Source organism: Hippopotamus amphibius, chromosome 5 (assembly GCF_030028045.1).
Source record: "Hippopotamus amphibius kiboko isolate mHipAmp2 chromosome 5, mHipAmp2.hap2, whole genome shotgun sequence".
In the NCBI taxonomy this organism is placed as follows: Eukaryota; Metazoa; Chordata; class Mammalia; order Artiodactyla; family Hippopotamidae; genus Hippopotamus; species Hippopotamus amphibius.
In genome coordinates this window covers 53,448,244-53,474,050 of record NC_080190.1, presented here as the reverse complement: position 1 = coordinate 53,474,050, position 25,807 = coordinate 53,448,244, and positions in this window count along the sequence as shown.

Genomic DNA, 25,807 nt, shown 5'->3' with positions numbered 1-25,807 from the left:
CATGTAGAACCTGAGCCCTGGGACTTCCCTGGTGGTCCAAATGGTTAAGATTCTGCGCTTCCACCCCAGGGGACATGGGTTTGATCCCTGGTTGGGGGAAGTTCTGCATGCCACACAGCATGGCCAAAAAAACCAAAATAAAACAAACAAACAAAAAACACCTTTAAAAAAAAAAGAACCTGAGCCCTACCCAGGCTGGGGCTAAGGTCCAAGGGAGTGAGAACTGCTTTCAGTGTCCATCCAATTTCAAGACAACAGATTGGAAATATCCTCTACTACTCACATATATTAAGGTAAAATGTTTCTTTGATGCTAAATGTATGTATTTCCCCTGTGGGATTCAATAAAGTTTTATTTACTTTGAGTTAATAAATAATACTTCCCTTAATCCCATACTTTTTTTTCCCCTGAATCACTCTTGTGCCCAAAAGTTGCTTACCCCAATTCTGAGTGGTTATGCTAGAAAACAACAGTTACCACATGGTGGTCTAAATCGCAGACTTTAGAGCCAGGAAAAGCTATGCTCAGATACAGTCTCCATCATGTAGTAGCTGTCATTGATAACTGGGGATACTTTTCGTATTTATCTTGAAGGGTTGTTGTGAGGCATTAATAAAGTTCCTTTTGTAGACTGCTTAGCTCGGTTCCTTGCAGAGAGTGAGCATGGAATAGATGCTGGCCACACTCCTCCTCCCCCGACCCTCCCCAGCCGTTCAGCATCATGCAGGGGGTGCTTCGTGGTCCTGGATGCCCAACCGGCCGCAGGAGCCTTTTCCCCTCATTTTTTTTTTAAGCTCTTTATTGGAATCTATTTGCTTTACACTTTTGTACCAGTTTTTGAGGTACACCAAAGTGAATCTGCTGTATTTATACATATATCCCCATATCCCCTCCCTCCCGCGACTCCCTCCCCTCCTCCCTGTCCTGGCCCTCTAAGGCATCACCCATCATCGAGTTGATCTCCCTTTGTTATACAGCAACTTCCCACTAGCTATCTATTTTACAGTTGGTAGTGTATATATGTCTATGCTACTATCTCACTTCATCCCAGCTTCCCCTTTGCCTCCCACCCCAGCCTCGTGTCCTCAAGTCCATTCTCTACATCTGTATCTCCACTCTTGCCCTGTCACTGGGTTCATCAGTACCACTTCTTCAGATTCCATATATATGAGTTAGCATACGTTTTTTCATCTTTATTGGAGTATAATTGGTTTACAATATTGTTAGTTTCTGCTGTACAACAAAGTGAATCAGCTATATGTATCCATATATCCCCATATCCTCTCCCTCTTGAGCCTCCCGCCCACCCCTTTAGGTCTTCACAAAGCATCGAGCTGATCTTACTGTGCTCCGCAGCAGCATCCCACTAGCTATCTATTTTACATTTAGTAGTGTGTATATGTCAATGCTACCGTCTCACGTCATCCCAGCTTCCCCTCTCCACCCACTCTCTCCCCCCGCCCCGTGTCCTCAAGTCCTTTCTCTATGTCTGTGTCTCTGTTCCTGCCTTATCACTAGGTTCATTTTGACTGTCATAGAGGATGGCATTCAACCACATGGAAAGGGCAGCTTGGCAGAGTAGCAGGATTTCTTTAAATGGTGCTGGAACCCAGACATAGCCCGGTTCCAGAAAGGTGGCTGGATGGGGAGGCTGAGGACAGCAGGAACCTCAGCAAGCCCACAGGGTGATGGGCTTTAGGAGCATAATTAAAGCATGGCCTTCCACCCTGGCCAGGATTTGTTCTGCAGCTGGGAGCAGGGGCATCATGGCCAGCCCTGGAAGCTGGAATGGAGGAGTATAGAATTGACAGCCAAGAAAGTGGTTTCAATTCTCCCAGCTCTAATATCCTTTGTCACTGAGTAGTGGTTGAGTTAGGAGAAGGAGAAAGCACTGTCCCAGAGTCTTCAGGAGAAGACACACAAATTTTGATCAGATCAGGCAGATGATGATCTGTGTTTAAGTGTTTTTGTTTGACATTAGATGTTCAAGTGTGTAGGAAATATTTTTTTCTTAGTTCCAACTGATACTATGAGCAATAACAGCTGAAATTTATTGAGTGTATATCATGTGCCAGTGCTTTTTTGTTTTTTGCATCTTAATTGCAAAATAAGCATGGCTATTATTCCAATTTAGAGATGAAGAAACAGGCAAAGAGACGGTAAGTGAATTGATAAAGTTCTCCTAGCTAGTAAATATTAGGACCAATGTTACATCTGAGTCAACTCTTTTTTTTAAAGTATTTAAAATATTTATTTATTTATTTGGTGCCAGGTCATAGTTGCAGCAGGCGGGATCTTCATTGCCGTGTGCGGAATCTTCATTGCAGCGTGTGGGATCTAGTTCCCTGACCAGGGATCGAACCTTGGCCCCCTGAATTGGGAGCATGAAGTCTTAACCATTGCTAGAGAAATCCCTGAGACTACTCTTAGTAATTATGAGGCTTCAGGTTTCTGATCATATTCTCATTTGTATCTCCTAACCAGGGAATGGGCTCACTCACAGGGATTGCTGTGTTTACCTGTTCAATCAGAGATTAGTCACATTTTTACTGCATTTCCCTAGCCTGAGATAAAGAGTCATCTTAAATACCTTGCTGATGGTGAGATTTCTTAGTGGGATTTCTTCTGAATCTGACCTAGATGATCATGGATCGATCATAATCTTTGATGACAAATCCAGCAGTCTTAAAGGTTACCCTCCTTAACAGTGGCCTGGGAGATACAGATGAATCTTTCCAGGCCAATGCCAAAGTAAAGAAGAAAGAAAAGCAAGGGTTTCATGTTTAGCTAAAGTAGGAAGTCTTGATCTGGCATCTTGGGTAGCTGACATCAATCTTTCTTGATGTCAGCTACTTCTCTTCCATGTTAATTTGATTCAGAGGTCTCCAGGATTTGTACAGGACCAGGTGGCAAGTGGAGTTTTCCTTAGCTGTGAGATAGCTGTATACCCAAGGCTCAATACCTTCTAGTTTTGCATCAGTGGCAGTGGTCAGGATGACTTAGTAAGCAGAATAGTTATAGACAACTAGACTAACTCCTTACTTATTGCTTCTATCTCAAAAGCAAGTATTTTGGGAAGAACCGTGGAGCTGGATTTCTACTTCTGGCTTTTCACTTTCTAGCTATGTCACCTTAGAAAAGTGACTTCATTTCTCTGAACTTCAGTGTCCTCATCTGTAAACTGAGAAAATAATATCTACCTCATGGAAGCAGGTATTAAATGATATCTGAAAAGTCTTAGCATAAAATATATGCTAATTTATGACCATTCTCACTTTTCTCTTCTTTTATTACATTCTACTCCAAAAGGTCATTCATCGCTTTGGGTACCTCCAGTGACAGGAACCTTGCCACTTCCCTGGGACTCTTACTCTGGTCCTTTACAGAGCAACCCTGATTTTTAGAGAATTAGCTGTTTATAATGAAATGCTATCCTGAGGTCAGTTCTCTGAGTTGACACAGGCTAAGTTGAATCTCTGTTTCACATTATGGACCTTTATATATTATAAAGCTAAGCCTCATGACCTCCTAAGTTTTTTCTTCTCCAAGGTAAACACCTATAGTTCCTTCAAACATCTCTCAAGTGCAAGCCTATGAATTATTTCACTAGACTCATCTCTTTGATAGTGACATTCGCTGATTTCTTTTTTCATTAAAAAAAAATTCCCCAAAAGCCAATGTTCACTATGTAAAAAGGAAAAATATACAGACTTAATAAAATGAAAATAGTGACTTCTCAGGCAATTGTTGCTCTTTCACAGTCCACCCTGAGGATCTTCATTCCTTTGCTATCATGAGTTAACTGGCACATGCTGCTGGTACCATCTCGATAGAATAGCTCTCCTGGCCTGAAATTAGATGACAAAATATAAATCGTATTAAGTTCCTCATTAGAGATAATTGAGAAATGGATGAAGAAAGCAATGCCGAACCCTCTGCAAGTTGCAGATACCTCATTAATCTGCCTCATTTGGTACTACCATTTATCTCAAATTACAAATTCACTGTACTTTCATCGTATTTGTACTGAAGGAAAGGACCTGCCCAGAGAATTCAAGGAATTAGATGGGACCTGTATGATTTTGTAAAGAACAACATCCATTCCCCAGATCTTGGGTGACAGCAATCATCACCTGTTCTGTGAGGTCAGGTATTTAGTCAGTTCATCCAGTTGTTATTTCCCATGACAATCTTTTGCCTAAAACTTCTTATCAGTGTCCTTGGGATTATCTTGGTGAAGTGTTTACTGAAACTATTACTTCTTGAATTGTCCTGCATGTTAATTCCAAGTTCAGTCATCTCCTGGTTCCCAATTCCCAGTCCTCTCATGGTTTTGAGAACCTAGAATACATTGGATGTTTAGAAAGAGAAGCTTATGTAGTCAGTATGGCAAGGGAAGGTAGGCACTCCCGAATGCAGAAGTGGTTTCCCAGATTCCACCCTTTAGGTGTAGTTTAAACAGTCAAATGTATTCTCTATCACGTCAGTCCACTATGTGTAATAGGAAAACGTATGTGGTCTCTATCAGTGTCTTAGCTACCTTAATACATGCACATGCATACACACACCATGAAAGACAACTCAGGAAGAATTGGTTCTGAGGTCTAGCTTTGCTTATTCCCTTCAAAGCTGAATTATCTCTTGTTCTTTCCAACCTCAAATCCTCCTTTTTGTGAACCTAAGCATTTCCTTTACTCACTGCTAGTGGCCTGATTTCTAAGTCTCCAATGAGTTGATGATAAAGTTCTGAATCTGTAGCTGGCATGTGGAGTGTTCTCCCACCCCTGGATGTGTAAAGCTCTGTAGTTCACAGTGAAAAGTGATGAGGACAAAATGAGGATCATGGAAGAAAATTAGAGTCAGAAGCTCTTTTGTACTGAGGATTAGATTCTAAGTCATGGGATAGCAGTTTCTTCCTGGATTGTTTGTTTGTTTGTTTTCCTTGGACAAGAGTGTGAAAGTGAAGAGGAATTTGGGTCCCCAGAAGCAAGGTACTATGAGAGCTCCACAAACCTCTGCAGTATAAACCCAAACCACTCTTTGACCACAAAGGCAGGTGTTTCTGTACTGTGCACCATTGGATCTTCAGCTCCAGGCACTTAATGGGCATTCAATAAATGCTTGTTGAATAAATAAAGCATTGACAAATGAATGGAAGTTAAATGACTTTTTACGCTTTGTATTTTCTCTATATTTTATTTTTTAAAAATTTTAATTCTTTTCTATATTCTTTTCCATTATGGTTTATCACAGGATATTGAATATAGTTCCCTGTGCTATACAGTAGGACCTTGTTTTTTATCCATTCTGTATATACTAGTTTGCATCTGCTAATCTCAAACTCCCAATTCTTCCCTCTCCCACCACCCCACCTTGGCAACCACAAGTCTATTCTCTGTGTCTGTGAGCCTTCTATGTTAATTTATTTTTATTTCTTCCTTCTTAGTTTTTGCCAAGTCTTTTTGAAAATTCTATGCTATCTCATATACTTAGGGGTTAAGTTTTAGAAAACTTGCATCAGTAGTTGGGCCAGAGGTTAAAAGTGACATATGGACATGATGTATCCTTGGAGCCATGAAGGGGATGCGTTGGGGCAGAAGTATGAATTGAAGAAAGAAAAGGAGGCACCCATGAAGTCAAGTCCAATGATCTAGGTTCATCTATGGTGGAATTTTAATCTTTGTTTCAGACTGAAGGCTGATTGCTTCGTATACAGGGCATTCTGCAAAGCTGTCTTTATTTCTTAAAGTAAAAAAATCAGAGGCAGAGTGAAGCTGGTTGGAAACTAGGCTGCTGGGAATCTGAGGCTGATAAAAGGGTGAAAAGTCAAAAAGTTTCATGTGAAGAGAAGGAAACCACTTCAGGAAGACCCACACTTGGGACAGCTTTTCAGCCTCTGACCTTGTACCTGATCAGCCTGACTGCAGAAAACTGTCTGCTTTTGGAGTTTCAAAACAACAGTTTGCAAAGGGTTTTTTTTTCTAGGACTTGATGAATAACACTAGCAAACCACCTCAGGAAAGAATGAGTGAGAACTGCCTTAAACCTAAGTGAATACTTCACCCAAAAAAGTTTTCTTTTGTGAGGCTGTGATCTGAGTGTCGACTTGGTTCCTGAACACTGCACATGTTTCAGAAGCACCTACTCCAGGCACAAGAACAGTTTCAGGACCTGGGATCCCAAATGTTCACTCTTAGACCTCAGACACTCTTCTTTCCTCTTGATGTAGAACATCATCCAGAGGCAGTTGTTTGCTGCAGGGCTGAGTAGGCACAGCAAGAATCAGTTTGCCAAGGATTTCCCCCACTTCCGTCATCTAATCATCTAATCTCCTTGTTCTTCAACCCCTCAGCCACCCCCTACCCCACATCATGCTGGATGGTCCCATTGTTCTGATTGATTCCAGACTTGTGTCGATGGGCACAATCGTAGTCTTATTCAAGGCAGAGATGGAAATGAGTGTGAACAGTGCTTCCTTCCCAGGTAGAAGACTGTGGTCATGGCTTATCTCCTTGAGAGACGTTCCATACTTTTCTAGGGAAGAATACTCACGTCTACCCTCTCTTGTTAGGAGAGTAGCTGCTGTGCCCTTCCTCCCCATGCCCAGCTCTTCCCAGGAGACCCGGCGTGCTGCTTTTTTATAAGAAGGGGGGAGGTCAGGCTAATGGTGCCAGAGCTCTGCAGGGCTGGACAAAGGCTCTCCCAGGGAGGCAGACATCCACCTTTCTAAAGCTTGTTAAGAAAGAGCAAAGGAAAGTGCACAATCAGAATTAAAATGAATTGCCTTGGATAGCCAGGATGAAAGGTAAAGGATTTGTGAAAGATTTCTTGAGTCCATCTTTTTTGAAAAAGATGACAGCCTCTAAAATAAGTAAGACTTTCTTCAAGGTCTAAGAGACCCCATGATCTCACTTTGAGATTCAAGCGACAACACGCCTGATGCTTATTTCAATAGAGGTCTTCAGGATTCATAACGCGAGGGGGGGTACAGAGCATGGGAAAAAGAAAGGGAAGAAGAGGGGCATGACCGTCCGCCCAAATTTCCCAACATAATTTCTTTATCCTGATGTTCGAGAGGGAAAAATATATAAGTACTTAATGTATGATAGTTCATAAAATCAATTTCGAATCATGAAAGAAATCACTGCTTTAGCACTCAATTTAATGAAAAAAAATTTTAAAATAAGAACTATGGGAGAAACAGAAACTGAATTGAAGAAACCAAAATACTGAGTGCTGTTACATGGAGGGGCCTATTACTATCACATCAAATTATGTCCTCCCCCCGCCCCCTGCCAAACATTTTAGCCTTGTTCTTTCTCTGCTCTGCTCAGGGGGTCTTTGCAAATGCAAGTGTGCTGGTCTTTGGGGATATAGGGCACATGCTGAAGTGTCAGGAAGCCTCCAGAGGCACCTGGGCCATTCACAGACTGATTGGTGGTGCATCAGTAGATTGAGACTACAGGGGAGCTGATTGCTTAATATGAGCTCTGAGTTGCTACAGTGATGGACGGGGGGAGAGATTGGGGAGGAGAATGGAGATTTTATTGTAGTTTGACAAAGAGCCTCATTCCTGCAGTCTCATCTAAGATTGGCACAGGACAGAGCTTGTTTCCCCATAGCAGTAGGCTTAACTCGTGGCAAGCTACCCTACTTTCTGGCAGTCAAAAACGACCTCTTTCTTTACTTCATTACCCAGTACCTCAAATGGCCGTGGCCACTAGATGAAGTACTGATGCTAGAGAAAATTTCTTAGAGTGATTCCAGGAATTCTGTCAGGGCTAAATGTGGCTACCCCACAGGCTTCGTAGTCAGAATGCTTTCTCTGGTTGGCAGATGGAAATATTTTCTGGTTTTGAAAGCTTTCCCTTCCATTATCTTCTCTCCTGTGTTCCTCACTGTTTTCCTCATATTGCAAATCTAACAGTAGAAAGAAAAAAAAATCAAATGTTAAAATACAGCTGTTCTTGAGTAGGTGAGGGAGGTAGAGTGTAAGAGAGAGAGGAGATCCTGAACTTGATTGGGGTTAACAGGCACAGTGTTCTGGCTTCAAATTTAAAATCACACAGTGGGGTAGTTATCATTCGCTGAAGTATGGGTCCTCAACTGCACAGACCAGGCTGCCTACCTGGACATGGCGAGTGTGTCTGGGAGTGTGCGGTGGGGAAAAAAAGACACAGAAGAGATTTTGGCATAGGCTTGTGGACATTTGAACCTGTGCTCAAGGCCCCTTCCTCCAGCTGCCCTTCAGTGTTCACATTATGTGCCCCTGGGATGGGACATGTCTTTCTGCTGTTATATAGATCCATAGGCATCCAATAAGGGATGAAAGATCTTTCCCAAAGAAATCATTCCTCATTGGTGTGGAACACTTGCTTGAAAGAGATTGAAAGACACAGCTAATTTAGCAAAGCTCTCCAGCCATCTCTCTGTAAGATGGGCTTTCTTCTGTGTAAACATCATCATGAGGTCCAGTGACAGGGAAAGCCTAGCAGGCATGCAGGAAAACATCTTTCTAAATTTGAGGTAAGGAAGGCTTTCTTAATTAGGGCACAGAAAACACAAATCATAAAAACAAAATGGTAATTTTGATTACAGTATAATTACCTTTTCTGTTTATTAAGAAACATACAACGACAATGCAAAATCTGGAAGAAGGATATTTGAAATATGTATATGTCCCTCTCCCCAATAAAAGAAATAATATACAGAATAATGCAAAATTCTACAAAGCACTAATAAATGAAGCAAGCAGTGGGGAGTGGGGTGAGGTGTGGACAGAGGATCAGCAAAAATGTCAACAGAAAATTCACAGAAGAAATCTGAATAGTCAGTAAAGATATGTCAAAATGTTCTATGTCATTAGTAATAATGGAAATTCAAACTAAACCACAAATTTCACACGAATCAGGCCAGTAAAAATGAAAATCTCTGATGCTACCATGTTGGCGAGGTTGTGGAGCCACAGGGATGCTTATACTTCACTGATGAATATGCATGTTGGTACCACTTCTTTGAAAAAACAATTTGAGAATAACCAGTAATGTTGAGGTTGCCCAGATTCCCCAAGCCGTCAGTTCCACTTCTTTGTAGTGTTGAGGTATTTGAACATGTATGTCAGCAAATAGGTAGAAAACACTCTTACAACATTGATTCTAATAGCTAGACGGGAACCAATACAAATGTCTGTCAATTGGAGAATGGATAATTCAATTATGATGTATTCAAACACCAAAAAAAAAAAAAAAAGGAATACAACACAATAGTGAAATGAAAGAACTAGAGCTACATATATCAAACATAATTGAGAAAAAAACTGTAATCAATATGACTATGTATATATGAAATATGTATATTTAATATAATAATTTTATATTTACATATGTGAAAAGCATACAAAACAATACTACACATTGTATTGAGTCATAAAAATTTTAGTTAATATTTGAATAAAGGTATAGGAATAAAAAGCACTAAATTCAGGATAATATTTTTCTGGGAAAGGAAGGAAGAGAATTGGGGAGAGGTCCAAAGGGGTATTTAGTTCTGCTGACAATGTTTTATTCCTTATTAGGGGTGCAAATGCACAGATATTTAATATATTGTTGTAATATCTATTTATATGTCTTAAGCAGAGCAAGTTAACTTTTATGAAAAAGAGGTCATGGTAGCTAGTAGCATATGGTAAGGCTTTTATTTCCCTCCCTTCAAGCAAAAGTTTGCTCTCAGGAATGTTCCCTGCTTTTTTCATTCAAAGATATAATGAGAAAAGAGAACAGGGAAAACCAACAAACAAAAACACATTTCACATCAAGAAGATGTTATGCTGTGGCTAAGTGGACTTGGCCACCACAAAAAGAGAGGACATTTGTTTTCGTCATGGGTGTGTTTAACCACATTTCATTCCTTCTTCTCTTCAAATACTTTCATTTCCCTCTGAAGGACTCCCCCTCCTCCATTCACAATCCGTGGTGTTACATAGACCTTTGTGGAAAATGTGACCTAAGTTAAAGCTAGTCGTCAGGCTACAATGATTGATTCAAGCGTATATTGTTCAGTAAAAGTCAATGAGATACAAAACATTTTGCGGAGTGTCATTGAAAAGAAACTCTTGCCTTTCCCCCTCCATTAGCTGAGACCAGAAGAGAAGGTAAGTTCCAAAGCTGCTTCAGGCTTTTTGTGACTAGGAGTCTCTCCCACTGGTCTGACTACGAAGGCTGTGAGGTAGAAATCTAAGTGAATAAATAGAGTTGGAAAAACTAGGTCCTGAGAGATTGTCAAACCTTCCAATCAAACTGTGTTTGACACCAGTCCCACCTCTGAGCTCTTCAGAACTGGTCAGTACACTCCCTTTATGAATATGATCTGACTTTTCCCTTTCTTGCAACCCAACTTGTCTTAACTGATAAATTTTTTGTTAGTAGTGAAACATCAAAATGAACCCTCCTGTTAGTAACACAAGCAATCACAGTTTTGGCTGAAAGGAGAGCTCTCTGTCCTCCATGCCTACCCATCTCCCACCTGCTGGGTCATCAGTTCCCTTGGATCCCTCTCCTAACACCTCAGCAGCTAATAAAGGGAACACAGCTGGCTCCACTCAGATCCAATACTTAGCCCTTTTGTCACAGAAACTGTCTAATCAAAACTATGAAAATTGCCTTCCCAGAAATTAAATCCTTCTTTTGACTAGAGACACTTATCCCAGCCAAAAACACTTGATGAAGACCCAGTTAGGGGGTCATTGTTATCTTCACGTTGAATATCTGAGAAAAATGAAGGAAACAGAGATCAGTCCATGAGGAGGTAATTTGTTTCTACCGTCAAATGTTTCACAACACAGGTGATGGTCTAAATTTAAAGAATCTTTAAACAGCATGTACCCAGACTAATGAAAATCAAAGTTCAAGGGCTTATTTCAATTCTGATGAACAATCCATCCATTTGTAAGGATTTATTGACTAGCTGGGGAATATTTAAAATTTGCATTTCACTTGCCACTTTAGAGTTTTGTTCCAAGAGCATTTAATCTTCTTTCCTCTTTCTCTGTTCTTTAAAAGGTCTTGACTTGCTATTCTTAAATGAAATTATCCTTGTCTGTTTCCTCTTCAGTGAAATGAAACCAACTTTAAATAACTCACCTAGATGGCTGAGATTTAAAACTTTTTGAACAAATACTTTCTCTCAAAGTTCCTATGAGTTGTGATGTTTTATTCTATCCTATTCCATTCCATTCTATTTTAAAATATCTTGGCCAAGACCCATTAAATTGGCTGCTGTTGAAATGAGTGATCTCTTCCAGAGCTGTTTGACATTTGTTTAGGAAAATCTTTGACTCAGAAAAGCCACTTTTTCTTTAACTTCCTTCATCTTATGTCTAATATAAGAATATTTTTAATTAGTCAATGAAGGTGATGGTACCTGGTAGTCTTGTATTTCTACTAGTTTCCCCTCACCTGGCTCCAAAAGAATCTTTCTGGTTATTTGCGTTTTGCACATAGGTGCATCTAGTGTCCTTTTCTTCTGCACAAAGAAGACTGATCCTACATTTCTCAGGCTCTTTTCCCAGCTACCAGTTAGGTTTATCCAAAATGACACACTGGCAATTGAGTGCCAGGCAGGGGAAGGGGAGAATCACATTTCCAGTTCTCTTCTTAGCACTGGCTGCGTCTCCCATGTGATTCCCCACTCTTGTTGGAAGCCTCTGTTCGATTCTGGTGTCTATCTGATCGACTCAGCTCCTGGCCTCTCTAAACGTGTCATCAACTTTGCTCCCCGGCCCTACCAGCAGAAGAAGCTTTCTGTTGTAGCTAATCTCTAGATTGCTTTCTCTTCCTTTATTTGGCTTTGTAATGCTTCCAATAGCCTTGTTAACTAGTTCTCATACCAAATTCCTTCTACGGAACTACCCCACCTCCACTCTTTCTTTAGGCTGATACGTTTGACTGATACATATCAGAATTGGGTTACACTTGTTAATTTGACCCAGATTTTGAAGTTTATTTCTGGGAATGGGTGGATTTGAGCGTCCAAAATTCAAAAGAAAGGGATATCATAGAAAAGTGACCCTGACATTCTGCGTGAAGTTTTCTCTGCAGGCATTTACCAATCCCTCAGAGACTGAGAAACCAAACAGATATTTAAGATGTTAAAAAGCTAAGAGATGTACATAATCTCAGAGAGAGACAGACAGACAGACAGATGGGCAGACGGAGGTTGGGGGAGAGAGAGAGAGAATTTTAAAGCCTGCCCTGGAGGAGGGATCTGGGAAACAACACAGACATTTAACTGAGACCCCTAAACAGCTCCTCCTAAGAATGAAAGCAAACTGGAAGGAGGCCAGTCTTCACAAAGCCTGAAACACAACCTGAAGCCACCTTAATTCCTGATTAAATCAAGGTAGTCTTCCCAAGGTAGTCTGTCAGAAGAAAATTAAATTCTATCTGGAAGAATATAAGTCATTTAAAGCTTCTATATTTAAAAAAATATATACAATAAAACTAACTAATCATGACAGTAAAAAAATGACCATATGGCTGCAAATCAAGAGAAAAAGAGAAAAGGAATAGAGCCATGATGTAAAAACAAACAAACAAAAAACCCCAAACAAACAAACAAACCCCCTCCACATATACAATGCAACACCAGCATTTGGAGTTATCAGACAGGGACTGTAAAGAAACTATTGTTCACATGTCCAAGAAAATAAATAAAAAATTTCATTGGAGAACTGGAACCTATAAGGAGAGTAAAGTAGAAATTTTAGAACTGAAATAATTCCAGTAGATGAGTTCAACAGAAGTTTGATCGCAACAGACCTGATTAATAGTGAACTAAAATATGCAGTAGAAAATATGTAAGTTGAATCACAAAGATAAAATCTGAAGGAAAAAAATGGAGCACGCCAAGAGATCTAAATATGTGTGATTGAAGTCTCAGGAGGAAAGGAGAGAGAGAGAAGAAAAAGGGGGGGCATAAGAAATGTTTGAAGAGTTACAGGCTAAGAATTTCACAAAATCTAATGAAAGACCTCAAAACCAAATTCATGAGGTTCTACAAACCGTAGCAGAACAAATACAAAGAAATCTACACTTGAATACATTATAGTAAAACTGCTGTAACCAAAGTCAAAATGAAAATCTTAAATGCAGCCAGAGGAAAAGAAGTCTCATTAGCTTCACAGAAGCAGCAGTAAGACTGACACAAACAACAGAGGGTAAAACAAGACCAAATTCTGAAAGAAAATATTCGTTAACCTGTTGTTCTGTATTTCAAAAATGATGGAAAAATACTTTGCAGACAAACAAAAAGAGAATTTATTGCCAGTAGTCCCACAGTAAAATAAAGAATAAAAATATAAAATGAGACGTATCACAGTGATTAAAGGCTTTGTTCAAGTGGAAATTATAAAGACATAAATTTGTTTGCCCTTAATAAGATAAATTATGTAAGTTTAAATACATACATTAAGCAAAATGATAGGTGTAAAAGATTTCAGCAAATCCAAAATCAAAGTGGAGATTTTAGCATCTCTCTCACAGTAACTGGTAAGAAAAGGAGATACGAAATCAGTGGAGCTTTAGACTTTTGTAGTAACAACAAATTTGCTAACAAATAGAAACAAAAGTCATCTGATTAGTATATATAATCAAATCCTCCAGAATATATTATCTTTTAAAGTACACATGAAGTTTTTATCTAAATAGACCATATGATGAGCCCGAAAGCCATCCACAAATTTCAAAGATTTTGAAGTCCATAAATTTCAAGGATTTGAAGTCGTGCAGAGTGTATTCTTTGAACACAATGGAATCCATCTAGAAATAAAATCCACAAATACTTGAATATTAAGTAAAACACATTTAAATAAACCGTGGGCCAAAGAGTAAATCACAATGGAAATCTGAAAATATTTTGACTCACTGATGAAACCATAGCATTTTAAAACTTGTGGGATACAACTAAACCTATGCTTAGAGGAATCTTAGAACTTAACTTGATATATTATAAAATAAAAGACTGAAAATAGATGTTCTAAGCATGTATCATAGGAAGTCAGGAAAAAAGACAAAATAAGGAGTATTTTATCCATAATTAATTTATTTTATTTACAGTACTTGATTAAAAATCAGCAAAGCCAAGTATTATTTCTTTGAAACATCATTTAAATTGACATTTCCTTAGTAAGAAAAACATGAAAGTAAAGAGAGCTGGAATAAAAAAGGGAACACTACTTAGATTTAACAGGTATTAAGATGTTAATAAGAAATACAATTGCAAAAAGAGGCCATTATGTATGGAAAAGGAAGACCTTTCATATCAGGGTCATGAGCTGAGAAAATCAGTGGACTTCCATGATGAAATAGAGATTATGGAAGTGTGAGCTGCTCCAAGGGAGCAGAACCGAGCTCTGCGGTAAGTATTTGTAAGGTCCACTAATTCCTCTGCTTTCATCATATCACTCCCATCGCTTTCCAACTCCCAACCACCCTTCAGTCCAGGAGGCTTTTGGAAGGAGACCGCTGTCTCCCACCATGTGTCTCCCATGTATGATGCTCATGCACAGACAGTACTCCATTACCTAAGAACTAGTGCTCTTGCAAACCAAAGCCAAGACTTGGGCCCTAACTCACTCCCACTTTATCCCCTCGTCACATTCTTTTCCCAAGGCAATGACCTTGGACCTGGAGGAAAGAAAAAATGATTAACAATTCAAAAATACCTTTAGTCAAAATTGGTTTGTCACTGCCTATTTTCAATTCTTGTTTTATATCTCCCAAAGTATTCTTGCAGTTAATACATATAGTTTATCAAAAAAATTTAATACTTTTAAGTAGCATTCCAGCTGCTTAGTTGATAGAAGAGTATTCTTAATATGATTGTGATTCAAGAACTTCTCCCAGGAAGATGTATCTGAAAACCTCTCACCAGAAACATGAGTAGTATTTGGAGAGTCATATTTAAATATGAGTTGGGCCAGATATTTTATTAATCATCCTTGCAGATTCAGGAAAATTTTGTTTGTTTGCTTCAGAAGATTTTATGCCAATTTCAATGGGATTTAAGGGAAAGATATTCATGACTTGTAGATCCATGGTTTCTGGTTGCTTTCCTATATGGTATTGTCCCACTATGCCACAATTAAGAAGACTCAGTGGTACTCAATTTCCTACCAAGAAACATTTCTCAAATGCCTTGAATTTAAAATATAAATTCACTCACTCTGGCCTACCTCTGTTTTATTTATTTTATTTTATTTTGTTTTGTTTTATTTTTGTTTCCTCTGTTTATTTTTATAGAATTATTCTTTCTTTATGGGCTAATTAGAAATGTAATTTGGATTTGCTTTGTAATCCACACAAGCCTTAAGCCATATTCTCACTGATGTCATTAAGTGCTTAACTTTAATAGTAGTAGGAGACAATTCTTACTTTCACCCCAGAGTTCTAATCTCTTTACTTTGGTCCTTAGAGTTAAGATGATATAGTGATTCCAGTACTCAGATGAACGTTAAGTGTGGAGAATCTTTGATTCCCTACATCTCTTTCTTTTTAGTCTTTCCCTGGTGCCAGATATAGTCTGCACTTAGATGTGAGGAAGGCTCATGGGATCTTTCTCTCCCAACCCACAGCCAAAAACAAACCAAAAGCTGGCTTCTTCGTTTTGAATCCCAGAAACCTCTCTTTGGTGTCATTCTACACAGATAAATAAGTCCCTGGTAATCTCTTATTGCTGAGATTCTGCAATGCCCAGGGATATTTGAGTCTTTAAGCCACCTTATCCAACCTTCAAGGACTATGGCCCAAAGCCTTCTGGAGTGAGGAAGTCCGATGGTCTTCCCAATAAAGGAAAAAAGATTTGCTATCAAAATGAATAGTTTCATTCCTGACTAGCTTGTCTAATCTACCTTTCAACAAACATACTTTTGCCATGGAAGTACATGCTCCATATCTTCAATGGCAGCTTATACATGAAAGTTTAATTCCAGGTGTACAGTAGATTGATGGAATCTTCAGATGAGAAATCTATTTAAGCCTATTTTTTTCTGGGGCATAAGAATTGAAAACTAGAGTTAATCCAGGCAAGCCATGTGCTAGGAAAACCTGCTTCCTATGGCCCGTCCAGGATTATTCTAGTTACTACTGCTGCCTAACAAATTCCCCTAAAACTTAATAGCTTAAAACCACCTCTTTATTTGGCCCAAAATCTTGAGTCAGAAATTTGGAAAAGGCTCCTATAACTTGGATTCTATGATGTAGGTGCAGTCAGATGTTGGCTGGTGCTGCCAAATTGTGAAAGCTTGACAGGTTGGGTATACAAAACAACTCACACACAAGACTGGTAGTTATTGTTGGTTTTCTTCTGGGAACTCATCTGGGCTGTTGAACTGGTGTACACCTACACATGGTCTTTCCATTGTGTTGGTCTTAAGGTAGTTGGGCATTTTGCACAATGACTCAGGGCTCCAAAAGTCAGTGTCCTAGCTCATAAGATGGAGGCTACATCACCTTCCATGACTCAGCCTTATGAGCCACACAGCATCACTCTGCCACATTCTGTTGGTTCCGTATGACCCACATTCCTGCCCAGATTCAAGAGGGAGAGGGTAAGACTCTACCTCTTGATGCTGAGGCAGCAAGGTCAGAGATGAGGATGTGGGGTGAAAGTGTTCTAATCAATTTGGGGGAATATAATCTGTTTCAAAGATAATACAATATTAGAATCTTAAGTGGGACCAAGAAGTGCCCCCAAAGCCACTACTGAATGTATAACTGAAAAAGGCAGCTGGGACTCCAGTAAACCTACACAGAAGCAAAGTGTAAGCTGAAGATGGGGCCAGGAGGATGGCTGAGGTGTCCGTGTGAGTGTTTTCTTTCTCAGAAAATACATGGACACCAACCGGACAAGAAATTTCCTTTGGCTCCCACTTTCAGTCCCCCTTGAGGATCTGACCAAGAGGAATTTCAGTATTGAGACAAAAGAGGAAAAAATACTCATTTTATCACCAGTAGATTCATATAAAACATTGATTAAGTTTGGTACCTACAAACTACAACAATGACTGTGTCTTTCTGAATACTCTGAAAATTAATGAAGAAACTGGGTAGATCCTTCATCAAGTGACCAGTGACATATCACTCAGAGTAGAGGGAGGGAAGAAGAGGCTTGTGACAAAGTTGCCCAATCATGGGGTAATAGGGTTTCATTTGTGTGTTCTTTTCAGGGGCTGTCCTACTAAGTAGCATTTTACAATTTGCTGAAGACTCAGTTTTTCCATTGTGGGAGGGGGTGCTTTCTGTAATGCTTTAGAGACCCCCATCTTTAGGGTTACTGCACAAGCTGGACTGGAAATATCCTGAGGGATCCTTTACTCCTTCTACAACTGGAGTTGAAGAGTGACTTTTGAAGATCATAAAAAGAGTGAAATTAATGTCTTTTTTTTTAAAAAGATTTATTTATTATTTTATTTATTTATTTATTTGTGGATGCTTTGTGTCTTCGTTGCTGCGTGTGGGCTTTCTCTGGTTGTGGCAAGCAGGGGCTACTCTTCATTGAGGTGCGTGGGCTTCTCAGTACGGTGGCTTCTCTTGTTGCGGAGCACAGACTCTAGGTGCACAGGCTTCAGTAGTTGTGTTGCATGGGCTCAGTAGTTGTAGCTCTCAGGCCCTAGAACACAGGCTCAGTAATTGTGGCGCATGGGCTTAGTTGCTCCGTGGCATGTGGGATCTTCCTGGACCAGGGCTCGAACCCGTGTCCCCTGCATTGGCAGGCAGATTCTTAACCACTGCACACCAGGGAAGTCCTGAAATTAATGTCTTTTTGATCAAGACACTATTTTGGGTGTCCTATTGACTCATTTTGTCTTCAAAACAACCCTGAGATGTTAATAGTATTATTCTCCCTTGACAGATAAGTGTATGCTCATCATTAAAGGATAAATTCTGAGTAAGGTTTACATAGTCAGTGTTCCCTGCATCATAATTTTTTTTTTCTTATTTCTTTGCATCATAATTTTTTAAAAAATGTATCAAATGCCAAAGCTCTGATCTCCATCCCGCTCTTCAATGGTTTTTAAAATCCCAATGAGGAAGATATTTATTGTTAATCCTTTTATTGTTCTTGATCGTCTCTAAACCACTATTTTGATTTCCTCCAGCTCACAGAGGAAACCTCAACCTCAGAAAAACAGAGCCTGTGGCAAAAGGGAAGTTATAGATAATTCTCTTTGTAATCATTCTGAGATCCAACACTGGGCAGTCAATCCCTGTAGTGAAAGGTGGGCAGTCTTAAGACAGTGTGAATAAGATAGGGCTACAGATGCACTTCTACTCCAGTGTAGAGACGAAGAAGAAAGGTCTCGGCCCTTTTACAGGTATTACTCCTGTGTGTAGATGAAGCAAGTAACAGCACATGCCAAATGGAACTAACCCAAAGCTCAGTGGATAAAATAATTGCAGGCCTGAGATGGCAGAGAACAGAAAGGGAGAATTCTAGGGTTCCCTGCATCCCTACTCATATATAGATTTTTGGTAACTACAAAATTAAATTTCAGAAAATGGGATTTTTTTAGTACTACTAATTATTTTATTCATTTGTGGATATCTGGAATTTGTTTACATATGCAAAAAGATGTACTGAACTTCTACTGTGTGCCAAGCAATGAGGGTGTATTGGTAAATAAAGAAGGCGTGATCTCTAGCCTCAGAGTAGTCTAGCTGGGCAAGCACACAATACACAATTAAAAAAAATTACTGTGAAGTTACCAGTTTTGATAAGAACTGTGAGAGAAAGTTGTAAAGTGTAGAGATGGGGATTAGAGTGACCTGCTCTAGAAGGGTGGGCAGAAAAAGTCTTTCTGTGAAGCTGAGACCTGAGTGCTATGAGAATCCATGAGAAGAGTGAGCTAGGCAGAGATACAAGGTCTACAGGGATTGAAGACCAGAAGGGGAAAGTGCCCATGGCCTTTCAAGGACTGTAAGAAGGTGATTGTCCTGGACCATGGACCACAAGGAGGAGCATGTGGCAAGGATGAGCTGGAGGAGATAGGTCAGGACCAAGGTATGCCAGCCCTGTGGGCCACAGGCAAAGCTTTGCTTTTATTCTCAAGGCAGCAGGTAGCTGTTGGAAACTCCTTGAGAAAAGTGTGACGTGATCTGATTTACATTTAAATAGTCATTTGTGGATAAGATGAGTGTTCGATCCTCAGCACTTTTCTGAAAGCTAAATTAATAATGAAATATACTGGGGCTCTTTTCCAGAGAGCTGATAATGGGATATCACCTATTTCTTTTTGTTTCTTCTATATTCATTGGAATTCTCTATAAGTCTTCAACAGGAAAAGGAATTCTTGGTAACTAATCAACTCGAGTTTTGATGCATGGTCCTGCAGTAACCAGAGCTAGCCCAACCAGCTGACATGATGGAGTCTCCTCAAGACAGAAGTTAGTGAGCTGTGGGACTTCCCTGGCAGCACAGTGGTTAAGAATCCAACTGCCAATGCAGGGGACCCGGGTTCGAGCCCTGCTCCAAGAAGATCCCACATGCCACGGAGCAACTAAGCCTGTGTGTCACAACTACTGAGCCTGAGCTCTAGAGCCCATGAGCCACAACTACTGAGTCTGCACACCACAACTACTGAAGCCCATGCACCTAGAGCCCATGCACCTAGAGTCTGCGCTCCACAACAAGAGAAGACACTGCAATAAGAAGCCTGTGCACTGCAACGAAGAGTAGCCTCTGCTCACCACAACTAGAGAAAGCCCGTGCACAGCAATGAAGACCTAATGCAGCCAACAAATAAGTAAATAAATAAATAAATTTATAAGAAGGTAGTGAGCTGAGCTCCCAGGGTGGAGACAGAGAAAGAAACAGATGGGGAGTTGGCAATGAGGGAACATCCAAATTCTAACCAAAACTCAGGGATATTGAGCTTTCTGAAAAGCAAGATCTATAGGGAAGGGCACTTGTTTAATGCATGAGCAGATCTCAGTATTGGGTGGACTCCTGAGTCTGGCAAGAACTATCTGCATTCATTCATTTGACATCAGATGTGAAACCCACTCCTGAGTGGCACTAGCTGGCAAGACCAAGGCTGCCGCTGGCTAGATGAGAGTTCAGGTCCAGACTTCCAGCCCTGTGAGTGCGGCAGTGAACACAGGAGCAGAGCAGAAGGTCATCCTGGTAGATGGATCACTCCTGTCCAATACCCGCTTTTGCTTACCTCACGTGTTTTAAGGACAAGAGAGAGATGACAGCCTTTTTTTTTTTTTTTTTTTTTCTAGTAGTGGTGGGGGAAACAAGTGACAGTTCTGGGTGTGTTCAGGGAGAGGTGAATATCTGATGCTCTATTCTAGCCTACGCTCTTTGCCGTGAGGTGCAGTAGATCCTCCTGCTCTGTATGTCTAGAGGAACTCTGGAATCATGCTGACGTGTCACTATGAAACCTCTGTGTGCCGGCAGGAACCTTCCTGCTCAGGAGGAGGCAGCAAGTCATTCACAGGCTGAATGTTGTGCTATATGGGACAACAATGAAACCATCAAACGGACTGCATTTCCTTCTCAAAATTCCCCTTCAAGACTGGCCACTGCTCAAAGCAAGAAGATTAGACTGAATCAAAATGGCTATCATCAAAAAGTCCACAAACAATAAATGCTGGAGAGGGTGTGGAGAGAAGGGAACTCTCCTGTACTGTTGGTGGGAATGTATATTGATACAGCCACTATGGAGAGGAGTATGGAGGTTCCTTAAAAAACTAAAAATAGAGCTACCATATGACCCTGCAATCCTACTGCTGTGCATATATCTGGAGAAAAACATGGTCTGAAAGGATATGTGCACCCCAATGTACATTGCAGCACTGTTTACAATAGCCAAGACATGAAAGCAACCTAAATGTCCATTGACAGATGAATGGATAAAGAAGATGTGGTACATATATACAATGGAATATTACTCAACCATTATAAAGAATGAAATAATGCCATCTGCAGCAATATGGATGGACCTAGAGATTGTCATACTGAGTGAAGTAAGTCAGAGAAAGAAATATTGTATGATATCCCTCATATGCGGAATTTAAAAAGAAATGATACAAATGAATTTATTTACAAAACAGAAACAGACTCACAGACTTAGAGAAGGAACTTATGGTTACCCTGGGGGAAGGATGGGAGGAAGGGATAGTTAGGGAGTTTGGGATGGACATGTCCACACTGCTATATTTAAAGTGGAGAACCAACAAGGATGAACTGTATATCACAGGGAACTCTGCTCAATGTTATGTGGCAGCCTGGATGGAAGGGGAGTTTGGGGGAGAGTGGATACATGCACACATATGGCTGAGTCCCTTTGCTGTGCACCTGAAACTATCACAACATTGTTAATCGGCTATATTCCAATAACAAATAAAAAGTTAAAAAATATTTGCAAAAAATAAAAGCTGATCTTCAGAGAATGATATGGAAGAAAATATGAAGAAATATGAGAGATTATTAAAAACACATGACTTTGACATTTAAAAAAAAAGAGGATTAGACTGAAGTCCAGAGAAGCCCTCTGTAATCATAACAGCTACAGGAAAGAGATCCCTAATAATCAAAATCTTCATTGGGGTAATAAACAGGGAAACTGATATGCAGTGCCTAGTTCCTGGGGCAATGATGGCACACTGCAGAGGGGCAGGATGGAAACTGCATCCCAACCAGAGCCCAACATGCTTTACATTCTGCCTGAGAGGAAGCTAAAATATTCAATAGAGTATCTGAGGGTCTTCAGCTAGCAGTTGTGTCACTAAACAATAATTTTTAAGGTCACAGACTCAAATGACCACAAGAGATGTGATGTGAATAATACAATAGAGAGTGGTGGGGACTCCAGTCAACTAAGAACGTATGTTAGTTTCAAGTCCAACAATTATCCAGTTCTGGCTATCATTGCCACGTTAAAGTCTAGGGCCAGTATTACCAGATATTTCAAGATTTAAGAATAACCATGTATCCAGAATGTAAATGGCATATCCCATTTTAAAAAAAAATTATTGTGTAATGTGGTTGAAAACATCGTGTGGACAGAGCCTAGCACATCTGCAGTGCTGCACCTGTCCTGGAGGCTATTATTTGTAACCTGGAGCTTTGCAAAGATAATGATTATGTATGCTAGTTCTCCTGCTCACTCTAATCCAATCTAATTCTCTGTGGGACTCTAGGTCTGCTGGTAAGAATAGCAGCAAAGCGAGTTTTATGCTCAGCAAATGAGATTGTGAATAGATGACCTGGCTGTAAGCTCCTTAGATACTAGAATAATGTGACAGACTCTCATCCCAGGAGATAGCTGTATGTGACGGTGGTGTTTCATCCCTGAGGCTTCAGGGACAAACCCATCTTGCAAGATCTGAGCTTCCACATGATCTCTGCTTCAGAATTGACAAACAGCAATGGATGATGAGGACAATCTGTGTGCTCTCTGTACTGCTGGCCTAATCTCATCAAATCCCCCCGTCCATTGGCCAGGGCTGTAACTGCAACTGACAGATGATCCAGCTTTAAAGACAGGGGCTTTCACAGAGTGGAGAGGACCGTGCAGAAACTCCACGCTGGGACAGAGGCACAGGAGGCAAAGGCTAGACAACATGCCTGGGTCCCAGCTGCGAGTTTCAGTCTCTGTGAGCTCCAGAAAACAGCTCTTGATTTTTACCAATTTACTGCGGCCTGCTACTTTGGGAAAATGCCTCTAAATATTTCATGGACAACTCAGCCCCTCCCAGAGCCTCCACAGGAAGCTCAAGTCCTTCCTCCTTGTCTCATTAATTCACAAAATGTACTTTGTTTCATATGATGGAAAATTCCTTTGTTGAGAAAGGAGAAGAAACATTGTTCTGCCGGGAATGAAATGCAAAGCATTGCCCTAGCATCTGTCTGAGGCAAGCCAGACCTCAGGGTATGGCCAGGAGAGAGTGTGGGAGGCTGCAGTCCAGCCCCGCCCTGCTGCTTAGTTCTCTGTGGTCCAAAAGAGGCTGAGGGAGATGGGTGGACATTCTCCTAGGACAGAGACCCTTGAAATTGCAAGGGCTGTGAATGGATTGGTGGAAATCTTGGGTCTAAATCTCAAAGTTTGCTTTGTAAGAAGGCCCAGGAAAGAGGGACACCCCTCCCCACCCCACCCCCCACACCCCCACACACATACCCCACACACTGCCAGAGCTCATGATTTAGAATGTTGCCTGGGAGAAGCAGTGCTCAGTTCAATGTTTGGAGAATATACCCCTTAGTTGCGAAATAGCAGACACAGATGAGGTCCATGGCTGGCATCACCTCCTGGCATACACTCTAGTTATCACTCTTCCCTTGCTCATCTCAGAGGTGGTTGGAAGCATTTCCCATTCTACTCTGCATCCCCGACAGAGCACCTGGGCCCAGGCTGAGGGCACGGAGCTCATCAGCTGGCTCTTTTCTCAATCTTTCTCAGAATGAGTTGGTCTAGCAGCAGGTTTGGAAATTATAGCCAATGCACTTTGAATGTGTTTCAGCATCACTGACCCTAATTCATAGCATGGAAAAGTAAAGCAGCCACATTATACTTGTATGGGATGGCTAACGTCCTAGAGCGGCCCCTCTATCTGTCCCCTTTAGATTGGAGAGATGGAGGATCATCTCCAAAGAATTCCTAAGTGGGGCGAGCATACTCATTCCAGAGAGCACATGCTCACCAAGGCAGGAACACAGCATCACACAAACATCCATGGGCCGGTGAATGGCCCCCTTCCATACCTCTATTAGCCAAGTGTAGGCTACCTTTATGCTGCATAACACCTGGCCTCAGATTGCATAGTTTACAAAACAGTGTTTATTTCTCACTCATATCCCATGCTTTATAATGGATGGACTGTAGCTTTTTCCCACATCTTCCTTCCAGGACCAAAGATGAAGGGTTAGCCTCTATCTGGGATGAGAGTGATGGGGAACCACACTATGGCTCCTAAAACTTCGACTTATGTGTGGCATCTGTTACTTATACTCCTATTTTCTTTGTCAAAGCAAGTCACCAAGCCAAGCTGGAATCACTGGGAAAGGAAAACACAGTACTCTTGCATGAGAATAGCAACTGCTTGGAAAGGATAATACACCATTTCACACCGTTGTTCCTTGCAGGGTATATCCTGTCTTGGGAAAAGGAAGCATAAAGCTCAGAACGATAATCTATTTATTAGTTGAATATTAATTGAATACCTACCATATGTCAGAAAATTCTAAGCATAAGGGATAAGACAAAACAGGACAAATTCCTACTCTTAGGGAGCTTAGATTCAAGGAGGGAGACAGAAAATAAAGAAACATGTAAATCTATAGTATATGTATGATTGGTGCTGTGGAAAATAATACAACAAAGTAAGAGGGAAAGAAAATTCCGGGATATGTGTATGTGCATGTGTGATGTTTTATTTAGGGCTGGAAGCTGTTGGCTGGCTTTAAGTGGAGACATGGCATTATCCTATTGACATTTTGAAAGGTTTCTCTGGCTGCTGACAGAGGCAGAAGTAGGAGGACGAGGTGGGGGCTTTTCTAGGAATTGAGGCCAGAGTTGCTGAGTTTGAATTAGGATGACGGTGGTAGTGAGGGGTGTGAAAGTGATCAAATTCTGAATATATTTTGAAAATGGACAATGGATTTGTTGGTGGATTTGATGTCAGGAGTATGAGAAAAAGAGAATTTGAGGATGACGAGTATTTTGTCTTGAGCAAAACAGATGAATTGCATTTGTTAAGACATTGAACTGCATGGGGAGAGGTTTGGGGGTGAGGGGAAGAGGGCAAGGAGGAATTTCAGCCTTGGCCCCATGATGTTGAGGTTCCTGTTGGACAGACATCTGATGGAGATGGGCAGTTGTGAATGTGGTTTTGGAGGTCGGAGAGATGTTCAGGCCAGAGATTTAGATCTTGAGTCATCATTTGTTTGCTTTTAAGGCCATGAAGCCAGATGAGATGACTCAGGGAGTGATGTGGGCAGAGAAATGGCCCAAGCTCAGAACTCAGAGGAGGAAAAACTAGTGAAGGAAGATGGGAAGGGGTGCCCAGCAAGGCTGACTGAAACCAAGAGAGTGGTGTTATGGAAGCCACACAAAGAGGTGATTTCAAGGACGAGGAAATGACCAGCAGTGCCCAGAGTGGCTGGAGGACCTGAGCATGGCCACTGTATTTAGCCAAAGGTGGCAGAGAAAAGCTGCTACACAGACAGGGTGTCTAGGGGGAAAAAATGGCACGTGGTTCCCGCCTTTCCGAGCCCTCTCAGCCACGTCACTGAGGATTCTCAATGTCCAAACTGAGCACAGCCAAGCCTCTGTTGGCCTGGAACCGCAGGCTATCAGCTGGCTCAGACTCCAGCCTGTGGAACCTGGAGGCTGTTTTGGATGGCTGCGTGTCAGGCACTTGAAAATCCACTGAGCCACATTTGTTCACTCACATGTGATCCACATAAAAGTGGCCCAAATACAGGGAGTTGCATTCAGAAGTAAAACTAGTATGACATCCAAAGAGCCCTTGATTGAGGGATTACTAGCTAACCCAAATCTAAAACTCTGAAATTCCTTTCCTTGGTGTCTCTCCTACCCTTTCACTTATAAGGTGCTGAAGCTTGCCCCTTGATCTCTCCTTTCACATCTGCCAACTCCCACCAACCCTCTGTAAACACCACCTCTGCTAGCTCTTTACTCTCTCCCCTTCTCCTGTCTCTTTGGCTCTATTGTCTGTTTATTTTCTTATCATGCATAGCTTTCTGCCCTTTCTAATGTAGATTAATTTAGCTTTTCTGGTGGTCT